Below are 16,393 nucleotides of genomic sequence, written 5' to 3'. Positions count from 1 at the left end.
AACCTTCCCTTTTTCTAATTGGAATGATGTTATGCATAGGGGTTCACAATTAAGATTTTTTCTTATCAACAAAAATCATAAAATAATACTTAAGTCAGCTCAAAAATGGTTTACATAGTAGTTTGTGCCAATACAAACAACTATGTCAAAACGGTATTACTCGACATCTAAAGTCCCTAGCGCTCAACACTAACTGTAACTTCAATGTTGTTACTCGACATCTCAGTGACTCAACATGCATTGCTTGCTTGACACTTGAATCACTTGACATCTAAGTGAGTCGACATTTACTATTTACTCGGCATGCACTATCTTATATGTTATGCTCAACATATGTTATAGTATGAGCTAAGTAGATGACTTAAGTGTGTAAACACTCATTAGTCAAAAAAAATTTGAGATCAACAATCTCCCTCTTTGACATGAGTGTCAAAAACACTTGGTCTTACATTAATGATCTTATCCTTATGAGTATAAAATAGATAACTAGTATCTATTTGGCTTCTATACAAAAAAATTCAAAATATAAAAATTTGGCAACACATGACTTGTCAATCATACCTCAAAATTTCAATTTCATAACTCCCTCTAAGTTGATTGTTCTATGCTATACTCTATACAAAATCTTTCTCCTCCTAAGTAGATTGTTTGTCTATCTGTTTAGCTTTGTCTTTGTCTTCCCCATACTCTTTGTCATTATTACTCCTCCCTTTTGACACTTATGTCAATGGGTTATAAACTAATAGTGTGTTTGTCCAAAAATGGTTTGTGGATCTCAAGGATAATCTTTAGAGCTACATCCCAATTATCACAAGCTACCTATAATGACTTAATTTGGATAGAAATCTTGACATCAAGATTTACTAAGCCTTAATGTATAGAAAGATAAGAGTCTTTCTTCATGAGATTTGTAGTGTAGGCTAGTTCCTTGTGTAGTATCTCCATGTGTGGAGTCAACATCGACTGGATGCATATGAGTTTAGCCCTAATGTTGGATTCATCTATGTGTAATGTTGCTAACTAACTTTAGGAATGTAGGAGGGTGCTGAAGTGTTTCTCACTTTGGGCTGGAGACTTTGGTAGAGTTATGTGTGCATAATGCTCTCCAAGTTTAAGATATGACTCCTAACATCCCTTATTAAGAGTGTAGTATTATTCAATTTGGCATACAAAGTGAAAATATTCTCTAGTATCTTCTTCACACTTTCTATTTTGGTTGTTAATTCAACCTATTTTAGTGCAATAGAAATTGATATCCTTTCATCAACCTTATGTTGAAACTTTCTCCCAGACCATTCAAGTAATTTGACATTAGAATCTAGGTCTGTGTCATTCAACTTCTCCACTAATCTAGTTAACTGCTCAAGTATTGGCTTGTTTTCCTCTAGACCAACAGATTGGATGCATCAATAAAAAAGTCTTTGATATCAATCATAGCTTTCATCTGCCTATGCTCCTGTCTGAGCAATTTTTGATGCTTCTTCTTTGTTAGAGCTTCTTGGAGTATACCCATTTTCTCAATAGTAATAGTTGCATAACATAATTTGGGTAACTCAATTAATTCATCCAAGTTTACATCAATAAATGATGTAACTTCAGCTCCATTGGATGTACTTGGTCTTGACCTTGAGGATTGTAATGGTGTGGCTTCTATGCTTAGCCTCTGAAGAACTTGACTAGGAGGAGTGGTAGATTTTGGTAATGTTATCAATATTTGTATTGCTATTTTTTGTTCTGCCTTTGTTATCAAACTTGATTCATCAAGTGTGTCCTTCTCTTCCTCTGTATTATTAGTAACACATTTATTATGTGTTGTAGGTGCAAGAATATCTACTTGACCTATTTGAATTTGAGTTTCTTCATTCTTTTCTATCTCATCTTTCTACTCTCCATCTATCTCACCTTTATCATGTACACTTTCCTCTATAGTGACTGAGACTAGAGTACTTTGTGTCATTGTATTGATGGTAGGAATATCTATCTCCTTCCTTTGATATACCAAAATGGGTAATGTACGTTGTATCATAGAAAATTGAGGAGGGGTTGTAGGTGTCACTTATTTTTGTACTTCCTCCCTTGTAGATATCTTATCTACTTTCTCAATCTCATCAACACTCACCAGTACAAGATTCTCACAAAATTTGACTTGGGTAGTGGATTACACTAGTATCTTTTTCAAGTCATTCGCTATGAGGGGATTGATGTTCTGAGTGATAGAATTAGAAACATCCTTTATCTTTATAGTGTCATCTTCTCTGTTCACCTTATGTGAAGGACTGGCACTCGACACTACTATATTTGGTACACTCTATTTTGTTGGTTGCTTATCCTCAATTGGTGCCTATGTGTCTATGTTCATATCTGTGCATCCCTTAACTATATCTTGTTTAACACCATCTTCTTTTTCTCCTTCTTTTTCTTCACCTACCTCAATAGGTGCTTGCAATATTGCCTTGGATGTTGTCAAACCATATAGTGACTTCCACATCAAAGTAGTCTTTTGTACAACATCCTCAATATTATTCTACAATATATTGAATGCCTTGTATTTTGATGCAAATTTTCTAGTATGTTTCTTAATGGCTTTTTCCATTTCACCCTTACTTAGTTCTGGCATTACCTGGGCAAGCGTTGTTTCTCTTATTTGTTTTTCAATATTCAGAAAATAGTGCCACTTCTACTCAACTCTCTCATACAAACTCTTGGGTATGGAGTTGGCAAGTTGAAGAGGAGCCTTTTTAAATATTGCCATCATGGCATATACTGTCTCTTTAACTTGATTCTTTTTAATATTCCCAATATTGTCAAACTCAATGTGAGAGAATCCAAATTAATCAACATGATTTCTAATATTCTCACATAGATTATCTAAATTTGAAGAAGAACTATGACTTACCACTTGAGACTAACTGTTGTCATCAGATTTAGTCTTCTCTTCATTAGATTCAGTTGGAGCAACATATTTTCTCCTCGTTCTCTTATAATATTCTTCACCCTTGCTAGCTTAACTAGCTCTTTTCTCCTTTGGCTTGGCTACTTCCTTAGCCATTTGTGCAGTGGGCCTTGTGCAAGCCCTAGTTGTAGGTATTGTAGGCTAAGTAGGTTTTGCAACCTTCTTTGGTTTGTGTACTGTAGGTGCTTTAGCTTTTCTTTTCTTCTATTTAGTAGCTATAGGTGCTTCACTAGATTCTTCTCCCTTGACACCTTCTATAATTTTTGCTTCCTCTTCTTGTTGATTCTATCCTTGACCTTGGGTGATGGAAAGTGGTGATTGGGTAGGTGCATTCTCTTCTTCTTCTTCTTCATCATCATCTTCATCTTCTTCTTCTTTTGCCCCTTCAAATTTCTCTTTCAATTTCTTTACCATCTTATTCTTCTTTTTTATGACTAAACTAGTCTTCAAGTCCATTGTGATTTTTGACTTGGCCATATCATAGTTCCCAAAATTTTTAGCCTCCTTGTCCACTTCTTCTACAAGTAATGTTGTTATTGCTATAGAGGCTTCATTAATGTTGATTTCATATCCCAATTGTCTTAACCATCTAACTCTAGGAACTGTTGCTTGGAAATATGTATAGTCAGTGTCAACTAGGAAGGAAACATCATGAAAATGTTTCTCCACTAGTGAAATTGGTATCCTTAGTCTTTTCTTCATTGTCTTCTTGAAGTCTTCAAAGTAATTTGTCATGATTGACTTGAAATTATCACTTAGTTGCTCAATGAATTCACCTATTTGCACTGTAATAGATCTATTTACCTTCCATGTAACTTTACCAAAAGTAGGAAATGTATTTTGTACACAAAAGAATATACATACAAGAATAGATCCAAATTTGTATTGTGCACTTTTGGTCTTCCTTATGCGTCCCAAATTCTTAGTGAATTGTTGCGACTGCAACTCAGAAAGATCATAAGTATGATCTTTCTTCACTATTTTGTATCCCAAATCTACTGCAATACATGGAACATTGTTAAGCCTACTAGATTGATAGAACTTATGTGCTATTATTCTCACCACAAAAACAATTAAGGGATATGTGATTGTATCAATTGTCATCCCTCGTTTGTTCCACACTACCCCTGCAATCTTTTCAATGGCCTTTTTTGCTTCATTTCTCAATGTCTTTGTCCAATCTAGGGTTGGATACCCTGTAACTCTATGAAAAATTTTCTTGGTGGTTTTCATTGATCCATTCTCTAACCATACAAAACTATCATGTATCCTGCTCAAAACTATCTTTATCCATTCTATCTTGAAGACATTGGAGAAATCTAGGGTATGAGTTAACCCTTTTTTCTCAACAATTTTGAATTCCTCCTTTAACACTCCATTTTCACACAACTTCCCATATATCTACCTAATTTCCATCTCTCCTATGCTTCCAACCTTACATGTATAGCAACATCTAACATCTTGGATCATTAAGACTTGTAGTGGTAACATTGAAAATGCACTAGATGGATCTTGTTTATAAGCTATGTATAGAATAGCTCTAAAATTAGGTTGTTTAATCTCATTACTTATCAATTGCACATTCAAAACATCCTTTCCCTCTACAACCTTGGTTGTTGAAGAGCTAGACACCATTTCATAAAACTAGGTTTTGCAAAAGTTCAAACTGTGTAACTCAACACTCGATAAATACCTTTAGGATTCTGTAGTAATGGTGTCAAGTGACTATTGAATCTATTTGCAAAAGCTTGGAACAATTTCTTTGGTTTATCTTTAGCTCTATGTGCTCTCCTTGAAATTTGAATAATGTCAAATGAGTAGAAATCAATCATATAGACCTCAAAATCATGCAGTTAATGCTTAGTGCTTACACAGTTGTAAGCTCAGCTTCAGTTAAGATTTCAACTCACTCAACTTCCATGAAGTTTCCTTTCCACTTGGCAACCACTATGAGCTTGGTCAATGGTAAAAATTGTGATAGCTCAACATCAACTAATATTTCACTCGACAACCATAGTGAAACTTTTCATGCTCGACAACAACATGAAAACTAACAAAACTAAAATATTTCTTCTTAATTCTTAACAACACTTTGCATCTTTCTTCATGCATATGTAATCTTTTCAGCACTAAATCCTTAGAACTGATGTAAAGTATATCCTTTTAGATATCAGTCCTATTGATCTCTTGATTTCTTAATTGGAGGAGTTGTGATCGCCTGACCCATTGGGTGAAGTGATCCCTTCTACACTTGATGTGCTAAAATATTCCTTTCTCTTCCATGTCTTGTTCATTTCATCTTTGATATTCTCAATTTTTTCTTTTTCTTTGCCTTTGTTGAACTCACTATTTGGTGCCTTTGACTTTGTTGGCAATGTTTGCTTATGTGACCAGTCTTCAAACATCTAAAACATATGGTTTGACTCAACCATCTATTGTAGTCACTTTTGAAATGTGTTCTTATGCAATTCTCAAAAACATGTCCATATTCTTGATAGTAATGACAACTATACCTTGTATTCCCAATTATAAGACTTTCCATTATGCCTCACCTTTATCTATTTGTTTGATGACCATTTAGGCTTGGATTTGCATGTATATTCTCTATGTCCATACGTATTAAAGTTATACTAGTATCCTTCAAATCTTTGTGAGCTTGTGGTCTTGGTTTTGCATTCATGTGCTTGATGTCCTTGTTTGTTACATTTATGGCAGTGTCCCATGAATTTTTGCTTAGGATTCTGATTTGTAGTCCTGCTCTTACAAACATTAGTAGTATGACCTATCTTGCCACAATTATGACAATTTGGTTTGGAGTTCTTACCTTTGTTACTTCTCTCTTTACCACTTTTGGATGTTTCTCCTTCTTTAGTACTAGTGTATCCCAATCCAGAAGTATCATTGTTGGATCTAGGGGATTTCATCAATTGTTCAAAGTATTTGATGGCTTCACTAGGTTTGTTGGAACTATTAGCAAACTCCTTTTCTCTTTTTAGGTCATTTCTTAGTTGTTCATTCTACAACTTCAGTATTGTGATCTCAATATCCTTTGCATTTAGTTCATGATTTGCAATCATCATTTGACTCAAGGTTTCCAATTGCATGTTAGCAATCCTATTTACCTTGGACATTTTCTCTTCTAGTCTATTGGTCAAAATCCTTTTGTCATCTTCAATCATGATTTTGTCCTCTTCAAATTTCTTTTTTACTTGGTCACTTCACATAGCAATACTGATTGGATCTCTTGTTCTCTCCTTAGATTTCTAACCTCTTTAGATAGGGTTCCATTATTTTCCATCAGATCTACAACTGCTGCATCAAATTCATTGGAGTTTCCATTTGCAAATAATTTCATAGTGTCAATCTCTTGGTATTGTATGTCATTCTCTTGAATATAAATTTTCTTCCTTCTCTTTAATGATACACTTAACTCATCTCTTTCTTCATTCAGTTGATGAAGGGAAAGTTGTATTTCAATTGTCTGGTTCTCAATAGTCTTTCCCAATTTGTAGACTTCCATCTCCAAGATCATTTCTCAAAGCTGCAAAGCTTTTCTTTCAGAGAACTAGGCTCTGATACCAATTGTTGGAAATATAATAGGAAAGTAAACTCGGGGGGGGTGGTGTTGAATCAACACTTAAAAATTTTAACCTCTAAAACTATTCACCACACATCCATCTCACTGTCTATGCATATAAACTAAAATACCAATTTAAGCATATACATTCATAGCATGAAAGTAAATATTCAACACATGTATGACACAAGATGTTTGGTTACCTAGAAACCCTCCAAGGAGAAGGTAAAACTAGGATGGGGATGACACCTACAAATCTTCACCACTGTAGTAAAGTGCATCCAATGAAGGTTACAATGTTTGATCATGAAACATGATCTACCATGTGAAAGGTTTACCCTGTTAAAGGCTTACAAGATTGTTAGATCTTACCCTATTAAAGGATTTAGAACACCCTACTAAAAGTGTGCCTAGTAAGAGGACTTTAACTTACAATAAAGTAAGCACCCTATTAAAGGATTTACGAGAGCCTATTAAGACTACTCTATTAAGATATTTGATTGATTCACCCATTAAAATATTTTAGTAATGATCCTTTAGTTAGCACTCTATTGCTTTATATCATATCACCTCTATACTAATGTGTACTTGATCCTTTCTGATTAGATGTATCTCTATTGTCCTCTATTTCCTTTCCTTTGTTCTCCTTCTAACTAATTTTGCAATGTAACTTAATTCATAACACTTTAATCACCATGAATGCTTTGTTTATGCATGCAAACTCTCTTCAATTCTACTTAGCATTCCTTTCTTCCATCTATAAAGTTTAGGGTTCATATTCCTTAAAAAGACCTAGGTGATTTAGGGTTAGGTATGCATGAATAGTAATGATTCATCCATATTGCTGCTTAAACCTTCTCTTTCTCTACTTGGATACAAGTTATTCATAGGGATTTACAATTAAGATTCATCCTTATCAACAAAAATAATTAAAAAATACTTAAGTCAACTCAAAAATGGTTTACATAGTAGTTTGTGCCAATACAAACAACTATGTTAAAATTTTATTACTCAGCATCTAAAGCCCCTAGTGCTCGGCACTAACTATAACTTCAATATTGTCACTTGACATATGAGTGACTCAGCATGCACTACTTTCTCGACACTTGAATCACTTGGCACATACTATCTGCTCAACATCTGAGTGACTCAGCACTTGAGTGGATCAACACTTATTGTTTACTTAGCATGCACTATCTTATATGTTATGCTCAGCATATGTTACTTATTCAATATGAACTAAGTAGATGACTTAAGTATATAGACACTCATTATTCAAAACCAATCTAAGATCAACAATTGAAAGATAATAGCATGAAGGATGTCTAAGGAAAGGGGATTATCAATGTCACATGTAGGGACGTTGTATTTAGATTGAGTGAATTGAGTCACTTGTTATTGCAAAGTGGTGACAGTTTGAACCAATCTACCAATGGTAGGATTAGAAGACACAATAATAGGCATAGACATATTGGATGTCCTAGATAAATTATAGGAAATTAAAGTATTATGTAAAGATGTTGGTGGAGGATTGGAAGGAATGGGAAGAGGATTAGAATATGTGAAAGAAATGACATTATATGAAGGTAGAGAAGAAGTTATGGAAGTAGGAGGAATTCTCCAAGGAAGTGAATGGTTAGTCAAACCAGCACTTGAAGGATTGGATTTTTTTTTATGTCATCATGAGAGCTGGATCACAACTGGAATACTAGGAAGAGTAGTAGAAATAAGAATGAAATGTTCAATGGTTGTGGAAGGAGTGCACCCTAACTCTTGAGCACATTTTTTCAAAGGGTTAGCATGAGAATTAATATGGTTCAATATAATAAAAAATATAGATCTTATCATCACCATGAGTAATAAGCTTATCAATCATCTCAATAGTGGAAACACTCAAATTTTTGGTTCTCTTGCACAAGACAACTTCGTAACTTAGTAAACTTGTGAGAGAGCTTGTCAACTTGGAAAGGAGGAACTCTTAAGGATTCACCTTCATCATGAGAAGAGTTATTCTCTATAGTAGGATTGTGATCTTTAGGGAAAATTTTGGTATCATCATGGGTCCTAGGAATAAAAGAGGAATCATGATCAAAAGATCCCATGAGTCTATGGCCTCTTCTAATGAGAATGCTATAGATTGGACTTAATGTAATAGAGTTCATAAAAGAGGAGATCACAAAAGGAATCTCTAATTATATCTAAACACACAATATAGATAAATATAGCTCTATAAATATGAAAAAGAAGATCAAGTATCTAACTTCAAAATCACAAAGAGGAGATGTGTTGGTTCACCAAAAGAAGGTAAACAACCAATGCAAAAAGGAAGATTAATGGATCTAACTCAAAATTCAAAAGGAAGAGATATTTTAGGTTCAACAAAATGTTTAGGGTTGAAATGGAAGCTAATGAATATAAAAATATAAACTATGTGAGATGAATTCATTAACTAACCACTTCAACACTAACATTAAAAATACTTGAGAAAGAAGGGCTTCCAATTACAACTCTCACTATAAACCAAGTTAGATTAGAAAAAAAAAAGAGATAAAGGTATGTCAATGCTAAACCCAAATTGTATCAAGGAAGTACATGGGAGATTCCTCTTTCATGCAATGTAAAGTTTTATTAAAGATATGTAAATATAAATGTGCAATTGAGCTAATTGATTAAGTGAGAAGAGTAAGACAAATGTAGGTGCTAAACATGTGCAATCAACCCAACAAAGATATGGAAATATTCTAGGATAAAAAGTGAGATGAATGATAAATTACTTACCTTAAAATGTGTAAGAAAATGTTTCTTTTTTCTTTGGAATCACACATGTCAACCTGTGATATAATTTTTGACTACGAGTTCAAAATCATAATAAAAAATCTAGAAAATGTTATTTTTCTCAAGCCTCCAGGAAGACGTCAACATGATGGTAAAGTGTATGGAAGCTTTACATGAATATGGACATGTTCTCAAGATATAGTAATAAAGTTGACCCAAATTCTTTGGAAGTGTTTTGACGAGTAGTTTCTAAATCAATGGTTGTATTTCATCTATCTTGCTCTTGCACGTAGTAAAAGTTCATATTTTTTTGTTAGATGAGGGACTTTATTGTTCAAGCCCTATATCAAGGAATCAATGTTGAAATTTAAATGTAAAACATGAAAGGAAGAAGAAAAAATGTAAAATATTCACATGTCATTAAGGATTTTGCAATACTTGTTTGTTGTAGATGTTGAATTTGTAAAAGAAGGATGTAGGAAGTCTCCACAAATGCAATGGATCTACCAAACCCATATCATGGAAATATGGATGTAAATGTGCATCAATGAAGAATATGATGAATGTCTCAATGTAGAGTTTCTCCCTTGATAGCTAACAAAATGTTAGACCTTGAAGAGTAAATGCTTATAAAGGATCCTTGAATCTTTGAATGCCTTAAATGTTTGATGAAAATCTTCTTTCTTGAATGCTTTAAATTTTTTGGATTTATTGTTATTGTTCTCATGATGTGAAAAGGTGGTCCTCTACTTCCTTTAATACTAGTTTTGGGGTGTAAAATTAATCAAATTGACAGGGTCACCCAATTTTCCATTTGCAACCCTGAGACAAAGTTGGCTTTGAAATTCAAAATCCCCTAGGAACAAGTCAACTTGGGTTGACCTAGTCCAAAACAAGCTGACCTAGATTGACTTGTCCTAGAAAAAGTTGACCTATTCTAGGAGAAGTTAACCCTAAGGTATTAGAAATTGCATTGATGAAAATCAAAGATACATGGAAGAATAGGAGAAATAGATGGTTGAGAACAAATCCATCCATGGTCCATAAGGTCACCAAAGCATAGGTCCTAAAAGGTGTGTTTTGTTAAAGGTACTTCCATTTCAAGATGGTACATGAACCATCTAGCAGAAGTCAATTTCCCAAATACTAAAGTTTATTATATGTACACCATGATCAGTAATGGTAGGAGTCATCAATGTTTGGATGCATGAAATGAAGAAATATTACCCCTTACCATTTTCTCTTCACCAGAAATATACTTGATCTCTTCAATAATAAAACTTATTATTCTTTTAGTCTCTTTTGTTATAAGAAGAACACCATGATCCATATGTGTCACTTTACATTGACTATTTATAGTATTATATGTTTGTTCGCATGCTTTTCTAATGCCTCAAATTAAGGTTTATCTGGTTGAAAGGTACTTAATAGTTTTAGGATGGACTCATATCCTTTGTACACTCCCTTCATCTCACCAATGGTGAGTTCAATCTATGTGATAATAACTTATCATGCATATTAGAATCTAGTTTGGTACTTTTTGTAATGCTTCCTTATTAAAGACATTCAATTTTCTAATTTCCTCTTTATACCATCTCTTCTCTTCAATCTATTTTTTGTTGTCCTTAGTTCTATCCACAAAATTTGGTGAGGCATATTTGTATATGATGGTGGCTCTTCTTTGGTTTTCAACTTTCCTTTCAAAATTTCTCTCAAAATGGCATTTTCAATATATAATTTGTTAACCCCAATATTCAATTCAACTTCCTTATTTTCTAGTTTAATTGCTTATTGTTGCATGTGATCTACTCTATCCCTAGTGCTGGTTCCCAAATAAGAAGATTTGAAATTTCAAAGATTATGCTTATCTCTAATCTCAAACCCTCCAACTGACTTGGCCAATAAATAGGATTAACCAATTAACATTAACTTCCATTGCACTTTAGGCTTTGTAGGACATGGGCAAATACACTTGTTCACCAACTCTTCTAGTTCATTTTTTATATAAGATTGTGTCTCTCTAATTGTATTCTAATTTTGATGTTTATCTCAAGGTGGCATATATCTTTGAAATAGACTATTGTGCTTACTAATTTCTTGAATCTCTCTAACTTCTTATTTATATTATTTTCTACTACTACTTTTTTTCCCACAACTTCTATATTGTCCAATTAATTATTTCATTTATTTGTCTTCCACTTTTCCTACTTGTGAACTAATTTATATTTTGAATAAATCATTTATATAATCGATTAGTTCCTTCTTCTCTTTCAAGATATAGAGCCACTCTCTTCCAAAACCCATATATAACTTAGTGAGACAAATTTTAAACTCACCACTTGGATGAATATATCAGCTAATCTAGCCTTCAATACTATTTTAATTATTATTTTCTACAATAATCAGTCTGATTAAATTTAACTTTTTCTTGAATAGACAAGTCAAACAAGAAATGTAAGGAAATTGAAGTCCAAAATCTATCTTGTTTGTCAAAATACCATGACAATAAATAATTCTTTTGTACAAATATTTAAGTGTTCATCTACTTGAAATGAAAAATAATGGACAATTGATCTTAAGCATAAACTTTCTGCAACACAATTGAAAAGGAAAGGTATTGATGTCTTTTATTTAGTAATGATAAAATATATTACAATGTTATGACCTACTCTCTTTACATTTTACACCAAATATGTGTGTGTGTGTGTGTGTGTGTGTGTGTGTGTGCGTGCGTATTTGAATGGTTTTCATTAACCCTTGGGGTGAAAATAAAACACACTTTGTTGTAATTAAGAAACTCTTTTAAAAAGATAATCAACTAATTAGTCAACAACTACCTATCTTTCATATTTCAGCTTGGTCGACAACCCAAAAAACCACATACAAACCTAATACCTTTTGAAGCTTGGAAACTAGATTTTATGAAATGTGTCTTTCTTAGATTTACATGTTTTTCTCATTTTCATTGTGTGTCAACATCATCTTTTCAACAAGTCAAAATTTCAACATATCTATAGTCAGCATCCCCCCTCTCTCAAATTTACATTCCTTTTTAACAAGTTATTAACATATTAGGAGTAAAGACCTTGTGATAGTGCTAGAATAGTTTATGATGGTTTTAGAATAGTTTAGAACATATTTTTTGTAATTTTGGCTCTTCTAAATAGTGGGTTTTTAGTATAATTGAGGATACTCACATGTAAAAATGATGACACGTTTTATAACTAGAATATGACATGTTTTTAAGATGTGGATAAGATTATAGAAAAATGAATGAGAACTTTGACATTAGGTATGAGAGGAATTAGATGTTTTCTATTCTTTAGAAAATTACACCTTTTATGACTTAGAGGGTATGCAACATAAGTTAGATGGATAACCTTTCTCTATGGAGACTTTTAGAAAATAGGTTATTTGACTCATTATTATCCTTCATTTTTCCATTTTTTTCTCTAAGTATTCAATTCCTTCCCCATTAATCATGTAACATATTTATAAGTATCAAGGAAGAATCATATGTCATTTTAAATACCCCATTAAGTGACCACTAATTTCACATACTAGGTTGTTTGATATTGTTTGGAAGTTTCATGCTCCAACACCTAGTAAATACATCATGATGAAAAGTTTATGTGACCTCCACTTATATTTAATGGTCTTCAAGATTGAAGTTCCCTTTATCTCCTTCACCATATCCAAGAATTAAGTTGGCCCACTAAGATTGTGTAGAAAGAGTCTCATAAAATAAGTGACATTATGGGCCACCTCTATACATGTCACAAAGGATTCTATGATACAGTCTATTGGTTATCCCTTTTTGTTATATTTGTCAAATTTAAATTTCTCATAATTGGGTAGAAAAGGTGGCATGTATAAAAACTTATCAAAGGGGTAATGATATAAATCTTCAAGTGAGTATATTTTCTTAGGGGAACAAATTTGAAGTTTGGTCATCTTTTCTTGTATATGTTGAACTTGTTATGAAATTATCTTAGTGAGTATGAGCATGACATTTGCACCAATTCCTAGATTTGGCTCTACTAAAGGATTACCATTGTGATATGATGGTGCCTGATTGTACATAGATGACATTTTTTGCAAGGGATTTTGGTTTGATATGGACACATATGAAGGTTTTGAAACTTGAGGTGGCACAAAGTAGTTAAATGTGGGATTTTATGACACAAAATAAGGTTTATTGTAACACTATGCCCACTTGGAATAGTTGATACCCCAATATTTTGATTATTTTATTGTTGATTAGAGGAACATAGAAATGTGGGATAACAATGTGATTGTTTTGGTTTCTACCAATACCTTTTGAGAATATGTTGGTTTGACTTCTCACATGTCTCAATGGATTAGAGGTGTTCATATGAATTTTTTTAGCATATGATTCACGATACTTTTTTCTATAAACTAGAAATCACACCTTAGGGTGCATTGTGGTACGTCGAAGAGTCTCAAATAGGAATATAATTCCAATCCATTATCATAAGATTTTAACCTTAATTTTAATCATAATCCCAACCTTGAAACTTGTTATTAGGGGTTGAATGGTTGATGTCTTGACAATATAAAAAACATGATGATTTGTAATTTTCAACCACCACATCTGGGAAGCCATAAGTTTTACAAATCAATGTATACTCCAAGGGAGTAGGCAACAAAGAAAAGAGAGTTTACTTGTGGTTTGACTCATCACAACAATTCTATTCATATTCCTTCTTATGGAATTGATTCCAAGTAGTGTAAGTCCCAAACATAATCTCGTATGTGGTATGTACCTTCCATGCCTTTTGTCATACCATCTAACTTAGCATGGTTATAGCCTTTTAATCAAAACTCAATTGCTATTGAGTAGACCAACAAGAATTTAGAAATTCTAGTGATCTTGTTTGAATTTATAGGTACCTTCAATACAAGTTGCTTCATGTCCACATTCATTAGCTTCTCCAAACCTTAGTGCCTGAAATGAATAAAAAATCATGTGGCTTGGAAGGTTTAAAAAATTCCATTTTCTTCTGTGATTTATCATAGGTTGCTACCTACACAAGTTACATGCGGAAGTCATTAGTTATCTTTATGCGGAGAGTAATCACTAATATGAAAAGTATTGATTCGGTACAAAAAATTGCACCCAATTGTTATATTTGCCTCTTCCAAGAAGAGCTTATTCCAAAATAGGTGAAAATCCCTTAAAATATTGTATTAACAGTTTACTTTACTCAATCAATAACATACCATGTAACAAATAGTCTCACATGAGAAAAATAAGCTTCAAAATGTAAAGAGATTAGTTCATACCTTAAGGAAGAAAGTTGAGCCTCTCAAGGCCAAGGGTCGTACTCAACATCATTTTCCCATGATCAAGGTCAAATAGGTCATGTTTCTCTATGAGATGGCTCATGCCAACATGATCATGTCCCATAATGTAAAATTTTTCCCCTGTGTTGATCCTTGCCTATGCATGCCACTGAACTTCTATATGACCTGCATGGTGCATATGAGATGGGAAGATTACCACAACTATTCTCTATGGATCAAGCACACCTTCTTCAAGCACCTAAGAAAATTGATGTGAAATAGAAAGTGAGACTCCATGTTTAATGTTCTGTTATCAGGACATACATATAGGCTATGTATTTCCTTATTCGAAAAGCATCATGAGGGCATTTCTTTTCAAAGAGTTGATGTGGAATATGCATCTCTATTGTAAGATTTCTACATCTATTTACATAAAACAAAACATATCTTCTTATGTTGTTCCATCTACACATACAAAGGCACATTGTTTGTCTTGGTATAGCCTTCAAGTGGATGGAGTAAAAAAAAAGGAATTTTATATCCCATTTATGGAAGTTGTTTGTGACTATCTGTCATCAGTAGGGTATGCCCATTGTGGATAGGATTCCAAAGATTAGAGACAAAAACTACATCTACATTGCATCTTTTGAACACTTTTTGAAGCTCTTTGGGAGATAACCTATAATGGTCAAGACCATCATTATACTTGATTGGATTGAGAACCTCCAAATCACCTCTAACGAACCAATTTCTAATTGAAGTGATTTCCTCTTACACATAGGGAAATCCTAGAGCTATTGTTCCCCATGTTCTTACAATCTATTCCTTTTTGTTATGCTTATATATCAATGTTGTAGAAATACAAAGCCTAAGCTTAGTTATCAACGTATTATTTGTAACCTTCAGAGAAACTGAATGAAGTTCACTTTCATATAGAATACCTATATATTTAAGAGCTAACATATTTGTTCAAGAGATCAACTATAAATTATTAGAAATTAGTGTAGAAATATCCAATTAACCATTTTACTTTTCAAAATTCCACAAAATAAATGATATTAGTAGGATCATATATGGTTATTGGTTGAATAGGTAAATAGGAAAGCCAAAAACATGAGACCATCAAAAATCTTAAATACATAGAAAGTTAGGAATGTTATCCTCAAATAACATGAGGATAAACTTCCATAATAAAAAAGGAAATCAGGATGGATATATGATTCAACCTTTTTAAGCTGATGACTATGCTACAAGTACATATATACCACACATGTAACTTGGACTCCATACACAATAACAAAAATGTGTCAAGTTTAAACATCATATTTGGCCCAAATACATTCAACAAAGAACCTACACCTTTCCTATCAAATTAAGTTGAGATTAAGAATCTTGGCAAGGATTTTAATTAGCTAAAGTTTGATGTCGATCAAATAGGTTTTTAATCCAAATAAAGAATTATAAAAAAATTCTTAGAAACAATCTAGCATGTCATTCAAAAGTTTTGAACAAACTTTGAATATAGATGAAAATATTTCAAGGGTGTGAATGTAGAAATTAATGAAGAAAAATAAGGTTAGAAAAGTATATCTATGAAAGAAATATCAATGTGAGGAGGTGATGATAATATTGAAGTTGGGTTGCAATCAAGCATATTTCTAAATATTTGGATGGAATTGTTGGCTTTGAAGGCAGCTAAAGTGGAGGTGAGATCAATGTACAAAATGAGGCTACACATGTTAACTTTGATTGGACTGGAGATCAAAATAGTAATCTTACCA

General features: G+C 32.9%; 1 pseudogene; it reads right to left on the bottom strand.

Annotated features, from left to right (window-relative positions):
* Positions 1-15,575, bottom strand: part of LOC149567706 (ATP sulfurylase 1, chloroplastic-like) — a 71,946-nt pseudogene extending 56,371 nt beyond the window's left edge.
* Between the last annotated feature and the right edge of the window lie 818 nt (positions 15,576-16,393).

The sequence above is a fragment of the Cupressus sempervirens genome, chromosome 3 (genome assembly GCF_028749045.1).
Source record: "Cupressus sempervirens isolate cs-2001-9-10 chromosome 3, ASM2874904v1, whole genome shotgun sequence".
Lineage (NCBI taxonomy): Eukaryota > Viridiplantae > Streptophyta > Pinopsida > Cupressales > Cupressaceae > Cupressus > Cupressus sempervirens.
The sequence above is the reverse complement of the archived record's forward strand: the minus strand, read 5'-3'. Positions and strand labels throughout refer to the sequence as shown.